Below are 11,461 nucleotides of genomic sequence, written 5' to 3'. Positions count from 1 at the left end.
CACATGAGGCCATTCTGAATGCAATACTTCATGTTTATGTTTCCAAGTATGCCACATAAGTAAGAGTGTATTTAATTTATAGATGAAATAGATCACACAATGCATTGTTTCATGCTTTGTTATTTCCAAGACTACATGCAAGACACAAACATTTTGACAAATGTACAGCACATGATTTCATCCCATGAAACTAGTTTTTTCTATCACCTCATAAATAGTGTGCCATGTCACCAGAACTGCCTACATGGCCGCTCATTTATTGCCCATGAAACTACCATTGAGAATGCCCTGAGTAACAAACTCCACCACCTGGACACAGGATCGGCTGCATTCCTCGTACAGGGTCGTGAGCTGAACTAAAAAGTTATTTAAATTGATTAGGTTGATATGATTTATCTTGTACTTTTCTAGATTAATTAGTAACCATGCCATACGATATGATAATGAAAATTAGGATGTAATGCAATAATATTTTTTATAGTCAAGAAAGATTCATAAAGCAATGACCTTAGATTCATAAACTCAATCTTATCTTTTACGAAGGATGGCAAGATAAAGACAGGGAAGAGAATAGATACATGTTCTAGAAGGTTTTTCTTTAACAAATTTCAGCCGGGCCAACCTTATTAGCTTGCAAGTCACAGGGAAGATGATTTCTACTCTCTGTTCTGTTAGATATGACTTCTGTTCTCCATCTTCAAACTAGGACCATCAGTGCGCTACGGATCAATAATCAAGCTTTAGGTTTTAACACTGGTCGGATCTTCGAAGGGAACGCATGCATAGTTGTAATTTCATACATGTTGGCTTTGCTAAGAGGTAAGAGTTAAAAGAAATCATAGTCATCTATTTTTAGAACAAGTTAAAACATTTAAATAATAAAAGTAATATATAAACAAGAAAATTATACAATCACCTAGCTAGCTAATCCCCACGCACCGAGAAAAATATGCCGGCCATCTCGGATCGCGGCCATCACGGAGCTACTCACAACATGCACGGAGAAAAAAAAATGGCGGCCATCGCCGATAGTAAATAATTGACGGGCATATATAGGATATGCAGAATTCATATAGAGAATAGGATTATGTGTGTTGGAGTTGTTCCAAATTCACTCCAGGATATAGGCCGGGCTTCTGACGGAGCGGAGGTCCATCGCCGGAGGCTTGGTACGGTACAGCATATACACCCTGGCTAGGGTTTCGTGGAGACTTGATTCTCTTGTAAGCCGCCATAGGCGGGTAACCCAAAAACTCTTGAGATAGTGAGATTGTTGCTGGCTGGTGCCCGTGGTTTTTCCCCTTCACATCGAAGGGGTTTTCCATGTTAAATCGTGTGTCTCCTCTGTGGCTTGATTCTTTACTTCATATTTCCATACGTCGTTCATAACAATGTGTAGTAAGTACTTTAGTCTCAGTGCTTGCTTGTCCACCTTGATATGAAGGCAAGCCTATTAGTATGGTGTTACCTAATATCGCGTTGCCTCAGATTATATTAGGAAAAAAGAGATGTCACGTTATTCTTAGCGAAACCAAAGATGTCACCTTGTCATGTTACCTCACATATATTCTACAAAGATGTTAGCTTGCATCATGGGAAAACAGGTCATGTTACCTTATGGGAGAAACATGTAGTTAGATCTAATTAGAAGATATTTTGCCTATTTATCCTATTTTCCAAAATAAAAACTATATAAATATATATTATTTCTATTACCTCATAAAGAATTTAGTTAAATAACAGAAGATCAGCCCGCCGGACGGTGAGTGCGGCGTTCGGCGTCACGCCCGTGCGCGGCCGAGTCGAGAGGGAGCTTGTAGTACGCGTCCACTACTAGTACATGTAAATGTATGGGAAGATGGTGTATAGAATTGATGTGGAATACTACCATGTCACAGTGTACAGAATTGACATCACTCGTTTTCTTCTCAAAACCTTAGAACATGTGTCATGGTAGAAAACAACATCACGCTAATTTCATATTAAAAAACATGTTACAAAATCTCACATGATACTCACCATGTACGCTAGTTTTATTTGCCACGTTCCATGATGTTACATCTGATGGCATCATCATAAAAGGTAGTTAGATCTAATTTGAAGATATTTGTCTTCTTTTATCCTATAACCTCAAAGTCTATGTTTAACTTTGAATTTATTTGCTCCTGCTTTGGAATAGCTAGCTATTGTTAACCAAGAGTAATATATAATAAAGGCAGAAGAAACAGGATAAGCCAAGTAATAGTTCATATAAGATATAGCCAATCGGCTCTCTGAGCAGCCTACTGCCTCTTCACTCTCTCAAATTAGAAACAACTATGCTAGTACCTAAAAGTAGTGACACAAAGGATATTCCCATATAGACCCATCTGTTTGTTTAATGTTAGCTTTAAAAAAATTACAAAAGTAGGCGCTGACAAGATTGCTAAAGTCGCCCAAAGAACCATTAAACCTGCTCAACAAAAGTGTTTGCCTAAAAGGAACATTAACCCAATCAAATAGTATTCACCATGAAACGATTCATAAGCTACACAAAAGAAAAAAAAATGGTGTGATATTTAAGATATACTTCAAAAAATTCATGAAAGAGTTAAATGGGAGTTTAATGGTCACTTAGAATGAAGGGTTTTGACCCAAAATGGTGGGAGTGAGTTAAATCATTATGCAACATTTTCTTATTAGCATGGGCCGGAAGCACAATTTAGTGTTGTTGATAGGAGTTGTAGATATTTTTTTGGTAATTTGGCTTACAAGGAATGGTACTGTCTTTAGACAAAAATGTTTTTCGAGTTCTCTCCAAGGGGACACACTGGCTACGATTTTGCTCTCTATTATTGCATCCTATTGATATCGGAAGGAGCAGTTAGTTGCTACATGGCAACTTATGGAGTACATAGCTATGCAGTTATTCGCACCACTTGGATGGCCTTTCTATTCGGCATTGTGTTAAACACAGCATGTGTTAAACTTTGAGTGCGGTTGTAATAAGTTTGGTACGATACCTCTGTATTGCTTATTACTTCTTGGTCGGTGGCTAGTAGGCCTGATAACATGTTTGGTATTATTGTGCATATAATTTCAACCTATTGGAACAATTACCACTGTTAATTTCCGAATCAAGTATCGGATCTGAATACTAAAATGGCCACACATCCAAAAAACTACAGTGAAGATCCACCAACAGGACAGGGTACTCCAGCATCGGAAGGCGATTGACCACACTTAACTTGATCCACATGGCAATCACCTGACTTGGCATCTGTGCAGGAGGACCACCACAATAGGGAGTCGCGTATGAGAACTACATCACCATGGCACATGCTCAATGGCGTGGTGATATTGCATCCACCACATCACGCCCGGCCATTCTTATATATCTGCGCTTATATATGCCAACCACCATCGCTGATTGTCATTGGTTGTTTTGTTTGCGACACTGACGCGAAGTCCATTCCACCCCACAGTAAAAGCTGTGTTATCTAAAGGCAGCCAGTTACAGCTAGCTTACAGCAAAGATAATGATTGCCGTTAACAAAAAGCAACACCGTCAGCACTACAATTGTTGCAAAGCACAACTCTATTGCGTGCAACGCACCGCCGCAGTCCTTGTGTTACAAATTGTCGCATTACACTCGTCAATCGGGAACCATCCCTGGCCAGTTCTTTTGTTTGCGACACCTGCTTCGATTGGGCTCAGTGCGCGCAACAGATCTAGTAACCTACCTCATCCCAATGCCTTCCATTCATACTCATATTGGAGGACTTATGTGTTGCTAATAGAAATTCAAGTAAGGATGGCATGCAAATGGAAATTAGAGGCCCCGAGGGAGAAATCGGACTGTGGTAGACTGCTAGTATCCAGTATATATAGTGCCCATTATACACTCAAGAAGTGTGGTAGGTGCATATATGCTAGTATTATCGAATATATACTCAATCCATCTCACCCTGCATTTTAATTCTACCAAAAAAAGTTGTATGCAATTAATCAATTCAATGCATTTTAATCATCCACCCATATCTCACTGTATAGAAACAATCATAGAGAGATCAATCCATCATTCCGATACATTTTTTATTCCCTCATTCCCACCATGTCAACTTGTTGCATCTAACCAGATATAAGAAAGAGAGAACTTGAGAGATCAATTTCTCAAAAGAGTTGCACAATCCTCTACAAGCAAACCTACATGTCCTTTAGTCACATCAATGCAGCATTACATACGATGATGAATAGTGATCAGTTCAGATGTGCTAAAGAATGGCAATTAGGAAAAGTTAGTTTCAGGCCCTATATTCCACATGATTGATATGCTTTTCCCTGAGTACATGAGTAAAAGAAATACTAATTTCCTTGTGGCTTAGGTAAAAAAACCCAGGGAAATTACAAAATTTCTTACGGGTTAGGTAAAAAACCTAGGGAAATTCATAAGACGTATAAGGAAATTCCTGTTTTTCCTATCGGTTAGGTAAGATGCATAGGGAATTTCACAAGAACTATTAATTTCCTTGAAGGTTAGATAAAACACATCGAAAAAATTACAAAACATACTTGAAAATGGTAACCCAAAGATTACTCATTTCCCCGTTGACAACGGGTAACTTTTTATTTTTTCACATGGAAAATTTAATATAACCTTGGTGTGATATGTTTGTCCAGGAAAAGAATTCAGTTTTATTTTTATGCAGTAATACATGTTTTGATAATTTAAATGTACTTCTACCAATTTATGGAATTACTTGATGTTATAATACATTTAATGCAAAAAAATATTTAAATTATAAGGAAACATATATGCAAGTATATTCATACATTTGAATACCGCATGTAATTTGGAAGGAGAAACTCAAATGTTTGTATAGTTTGAACTGTCATTTTCATGTCCTCACACAAGCATGTACCAAGTCAAAAGTCATGCGAGTATTCGTGCGAAATATGCTCGTGCGCGATGTGTGGGATTCGAACCCACAACCTCTCGCCTAACACATACCTTCATTACTATCTTAACTACACAACGCATTGGACTATTTAAGAGATGCTTTGCTTTTGAAATCACCCGTGGAGGACCTTTAGTGTATCTGACAGCACATGTAACTAAAGGTAGGCTCCAGTACCGGTCGGTGTTACCAAGCGGTACAAAAATTCGTTAGGAGTACCCAGTACATATGCTTGTATTAGTGCTAGCTTGGACCGAAGACTATTTTTTCTAGTAGTGCTATCTACTCAGGTGAATATGGAGAATGCATACTTTACACAAAAAGGAAAACATTATATGCGCATTTGAGATAGTTGGTGAGTTCTTGGCGTGCAACTTATAACATGTGACGGCACATATCGGTGATGGAAGCTTTCCCAAGTATATAGGTAGTATGAGTGATTAGTATTCTGCATTCAACTAATAGCAAAGAACATCTTTCTCGTTAATCCTAGCACAATGCACTGTTCTCACTGGACACTTCTTATGTTTCAGCAACTTTTTATCTCTCTTCCTTGATTTATGTTTCTCGGTGGTTCCATCTCTCCTACTATAGTTGTGCCTGGGAATGGAATGGTCCAACGGAGAAGTATATATAATATAGTGACGGTAATATCAAAATGGTCCAAGTAATTTTTGTGCCAGTCTTAGTAGGTGGCAATGTGCATTTCAGTTACCATCAATTATCTCGTGGGTCATTGCAGCCTCCTGAACTGTTGCCCAGAACCTTCGAACTTGGGTCATATTTTTTCATCACCTCGTGCAATCCCATGTATTGTTTCATTAGTAAAAGGGTCCTACCAAGTTTGTGTTTTTCCCAACAATTTATCGTGGGAATTTAATACGTACAACAAATGAAAAATGTAGTCCCTTTTGACACTATAACACAGAGGGACCACCATTTATTTATTCATTTTATTTTAAGTTTCCTGCAGAGTACAGGAGTCCAAGGCTGAGATTATGCTGGCCCTAAATGACGGCTGTGGCTAGCAGTACTTCTTCCTTAACCTAGGGAGTCGGCAGGGCCAGCTTAGAAGAACGCAGTTGTCTTCGTAGCAGCACATGTCCTTACCCATGGAGGTAGTGCTCGATGAATTGAATGGAACACGTAGAACATAGAACCGCGGATAGTGGAATATGTCAGCGTTTGGAGTTGAGCTACTAACAATTCTTCACGAAAGAGTGCCAGATAACTCATGTTGAACCTCCGCAATGGAATCATCTTCGGAAGTACTTGATTCTTCCTTTATGTCTTCTATTCCCACGTATTCCAGACACATTTCTAGGGTTTGTCAAATAGAATAATTTCTTATGTGGATGCAAAACTATTCAGTAAAAAGAGTAAAATGTTGATGCAGGGCGTGACATATATATAACCATGCATCCCCTTCTCATTTATATAGGTGAAGGTTGATGGATCATTACATTATTGCAGAACTTTAGTGTGATAAACTCCCTGATCACTTGTCATCCGATGTCTATCTATCTACACCTATATTAATCAGATCCTCTCAAGAGAAATACAATGCTAGTTGGAGAAAAAGAAAAATATCTAACCTTTGATGTTTTGTGGGACCGAGTAATAACTGTCTAGATTAATTGACGTGGCATCTTAGCAATGAGACCCCTATTTTTTTCTCTTTTTCATGTGGCTGTAATTTCTCTGCTTTTACGAACTCTCATCTTCCTTTTTTGTCCTCTCACGTGGTGGACTCCTTCAATAAAGGTTGAGAAGATGTAATAGATATGGAAATCGAATTATACCACAAAGGAAATACAATAATACCACAAAGCAAATGTGCATCTTACAGCAGCGTTAGATGAACCAATTTGCTAGGATTATGCAAGGGTATAAAGATTTAGTCCATCGTCAAACTAACTTGTGATGGTAATAAAGAAGATTTCTTTGCACAGTTGTCTAGATGCTCCAGGCGTTAAATTTAATCCCATGGAGATCGACGGCTGTTGCAGATGCCATTCTGAAAGAATGGAGCTCTACAACAATGGGTTGCTGATCTAATCATGTAAGATGATGCCGAGCGTTGTTGCTGGTGTGCCATATCTGCTGCTGCCGACCTGCTGCTAATATGCTTGTGATGAAGCTGCGAGGCATATAAAGGTGCAAGCAACATCACTTTAAAGTTCATGCCAGTTATGTGAACTTATTTTCTGCGATACATCTCATTCTCGGTGGTTAGATGGTTCTACTAGATAGCCCTAGTAGTGGTGACTCCACCGGCAAGTGATCATGAATGGTCATGTACAGAAGTTTATATAAGAAAGTTGCGGTAGTATCAACGCAGTACTTTTAAATTTTTTGCCAGTCGTCCTTACTGGTTGGTAGGTGTCAATGTTGCATTTAAGTCGCCATCAATTACATATGCACTACACCGAGTTAAACAGTTTTATTCCATTATTTCCTAATTCTTTTTGGAAAAACATCAGATATTATTTGAAAAACTTCAGTTATTCAACTATGATCTCTGGTCTCAGTACATTTTTCAGTCTTCGAACTTGGTTTTCTCAGCATTTTTTCGGATTATGTGTATTTGACGCATTTTTATTTATTTCCCGAAACATAGTTTGATGGATGCATAATGTCAAGCGACTAATTTTGGCATGTCAATTTAATTAATTAGCTGACCCCAGAATAACGCAATGGACACCCAGTTGACTGACATCCTTGTTCTTATTAGTTGTCCATTGAAACTATGAATGTATGGCAGTTTCAGCAACACAGTTTCACATGGTTCTTAATTAAATACAATCTACTCCCTCTGTTCCAAATTGTAGGTTATTTTAGCTTTTCTAGGTGCATAGTTTTTGCTATGTACGTACATATAGTGTATGTCTAGATGCATAATAATATCTATAAATCTAGAAAAGCCAAAACGACATACAATTTGGAACGGAGGGAGTAACAAATTGAAAATTGCGTTGGTGCTTGATTGAAAGCAAAAAAGAGAAACTTGAAACAAAAGAAAGCTGTAACGGTACCCCATATAGATTAACCCAGTATATTTGAGTATTTGGTCAATTTATTTAGGCAACTCACATTACAACACACTACTATGCGGTATCGAGCTGGAAATGGAATGTAGGGACGCAGCTGAACCCAGAGCAAGACATGTCATGCCATGTTTGTCACGTTGGCTAACTTCCATTGGCTAGATAAGACGGGTATGGTAGTCGTGGACCTACCGACTTATCCTATGCTTTAGTCTTAAGAAAATGGACCAACATCCCATTTCCCTGGTGCTACACACAACATACGAGCTCATCCATTGTTGCTGCCATTTGGTTTTCTTAAACCATCTATACCTAGATCTACAACACTTCGTGGTTATTTCTAGTACCTCTTGTTAGATTGGTAGTCTGTGTTTATATTTAAAATTGTCGGTTCGGCTCCTGGATGACGAATATAGTAATATATACGCTAAGGTATGAAAAGAAAGAGGAAACATGAGGAGTTGCCCCATACTAATATTATATATTAAACAAAAAGGAGCTAAGGGATGAAGAGACGGGATATATGAAGAGAAGTAATGCATATAGGATGGCCATTCGGCTCAATATTTACTCCTCGATCCGTGGTTAGCAGGACAGGGTGTGAGATGTTGGTCTTAAATATTTAGATATTTTAAATTTCCAATCAAGCTCAGCCAACTACTACGCCACATTTCATGAGACATCACTACCAGAAACGGACAGATTCCTGTCAGCACTGAAACAAAGACCAGTAGTGAACTGACCTTCCATCCAACCCCTTTTGTCCCAGTTAACATTGGACCTATGACTAAAGTAGTTTTAATCCCGGATCAAAAATAAAGCACCAAAAGGACATCAACGGCAGGGGCTTTAGTCCCGATTGAAAAGATCTGGCACGGACGCCCCCCCCCCCCCCCGGTTTTGTCCTGGTTGGAATTACCAATCAGATAAAGCGGGGCTTTAGTCCCGGTTGGAGCTACCCACCGGACTAAAGGCCCTCCTATGCCCCCCCTCTCTCTCTCTCCCTTTTCCTTTCTCTCCCTTTTTCCTATCTTCCCCCAAGGGCTCCTATCTTCTCCCTTTCCTCCCCCTCCCTTTTTTCTCTCCCAACCCTCCCCCTCTGCTCCCCTCCCTTCCCCCTCTGCTCATTGAATCATAACCCAATGTTTATATTGCTTATCCATCCATTATTTGTGAAAAATGTCAAAAGTCTGCTCGTTGAATGGACGGTCTACCTTATCTGGTCACTCTGCAATGATAAATCACAGCCAATATGTTCCCCCCGAAGGTTACCTCCAAAGAAAAGTAGGAAGATTACCCACAGGCACCCAACCACGAACATAGAATGCTGAAATATCAAATAGGTCTCCACAATGATGTCTTCAGAAAAAACATGACACCAATAGCGCCATCATCGTCGGCCTAAGTAGGGGGCCGAGATTACACAGGGAGATTCGAAACATAGCCATATGGGGAAGTGCAAACGAAATCGCCTCCAAAGAGGAAGTGGCACCTGCAAGCATCACAAAACATGCTTTCGCGCCAACCTTCACCATACCATGCCAGTAATAGTGTGGGTAGAAAAGTATAAATATGCTTCACTATGCTGCTGGTAGTACCGAGCACTCCCTCTACTTCCGGCCATCATTATAGGGAGCCAACTGCATCTGCCCTAATTCACGGACGTTGTGCTAGTGTTAGGGCTCCGACCACCATTGACAATGCCGCGCCAAGCCCACCATGCTGCAAATCTGCTGCATGTCTAACGAGCTTTGTCTAAGAGAACGCCTGTCACCAGATCCAACCCCCAGAGCATGGAATCTGCCCCCTAGGCTAATACCTCTAGAGTGCAAATATAAGTCTCACAAGAGCCTGAGGGGTAGGGGGATCTAGAAAGAGAGGCTTTTAAAGCCTCATGCACTATGTTGAGACCTTGTCATGCGTCGCTATTGGTGCCTTGCTGCCTCGCCGGGCTATCAGAAGGAGTCTAAGAAAGACCCCCGCCACCATCTCGCAATTCGCCGGGCTTCCGGCTAGCTGCTCTACTGGCAGCAGAGGAAGAGGGAGGATGAGGAGGACCGTGCCGGCAGGGAACAGGAGCGCTGCCCATATTGCCCCTATAGCAACACGGGGGGCCAATCCCATATGCACACTAGATAGCCACTAAGTAAAAAAAACATCTCCGTTCATAAATATACGACGTAGGTAATAATTAACTTAAAACAACTGTGTAGTTCACCGCAACTGTCTTAAAAGGTTGTAGCGATTGTTATGTGATCAGATTACTCTCTGTTAGTAATGAATTTTCTGGAGCGATTACTACTATCAATTACTCGGAATGCGGCAGCACTGATCTAGAGGTGCAATGATGCTTCGTAGCTTCATATACACATGCGTCTTGTTTATTACCCTACACACTTTTGTGTTGGCGTGTGCCATCCCGCCCGCTAGCATGCTAATTTCTTTGTGTCAGCATAAATCATTTCTGGTGTAGTACATGACCCGACAACTTGTACCTTATTACATTCATATATCCATGCACTAATATAGTGCTCCTCCTTTTGTTGTGTTTATTATACACGATGTCTCTTTTTATTAAAGTAGAAAAATCTGATTGTGAATCCAGCGGATGTCACGAACGTCTAGATTAAGCAGGATCCCGAGCTTTATCAGTCGTACTTTTTTTGCACGAATCTTCTGTCCTGCAAACTGTTGATGGAAGCAAACTGTCAAGAACCTGGAGAATCTTTAAGTCTTGTGGTCACTATATAGCTCATCACCTCTGCACTGGACATGCATGAGCCACAAATTCTAGTAATCCATCACAGAATTCATTCCGGACTAATCATGAACCCACCACAGTCTATTGAAAGAATCTCAGGTCGCATGCAGCAAACTGCGCCTACATACTTCCTTCTGCAGCCCATTCCAATAGCGTGTCATCCTTTTTGTGTTTCTTGGTCTCCAGATTGTGGCAAACTATGAGGTCTTGTGCAGGGCAAGTAAGACAGTGCTACTCTATATATCAAATATATAGAGAAACTCTAAGCATGCGCATCAACCAAGGATCCATTTGTGTGCAATCAGGAACATGATTTTAACTAAACAAGGATCTATTTGAAATTTTGCATTAGTCCAGTGACCATTATGCAAATATACCAAAGCTATCGGACCCTTCCCCCATTCCTCTGAATTTTTAAATTTTATATCCGCATCAGCCCATATAACGCTATGTTCGACCGGCATGTCTAGTGGTTGGATCTGTGCTTTGACTCAAACACTAGCTTGTGGACTTGATGTGCGGCTGAGCTCCGGCTCGTAGGAAGGCAATGCTTCATAGTGTAGCTCAAACAAACCTAGTTGTTCCTGATGATGCTTCACATGCTCGTGCCAGGGTAGGCAACTGAATTGTTTGTAGGGGAGTGCCGGAACGCTGCGCTCCATCATGGCAAGTCACGGTGAGATGGTGGTGTGCTCGATCGCCCTTCATGGTGGGC

This window comes from Setaria italica, chromosome IX (genome assembly GCF_000263155.2).
Source record: "Setaria italica strain Yugu1 chromosome IX, Setaria_italica_v2.0, whole genome shotgun sequence".
NCBI classification, from domain to species: Eukaryota; Viridiplantae; Streptophyta; class Magnoliopsida; order Poales; family Poaceae; genus Setaria; species Setaria italica.
This window is presented reverse-complemented; position numbering follows the sequence as displayed.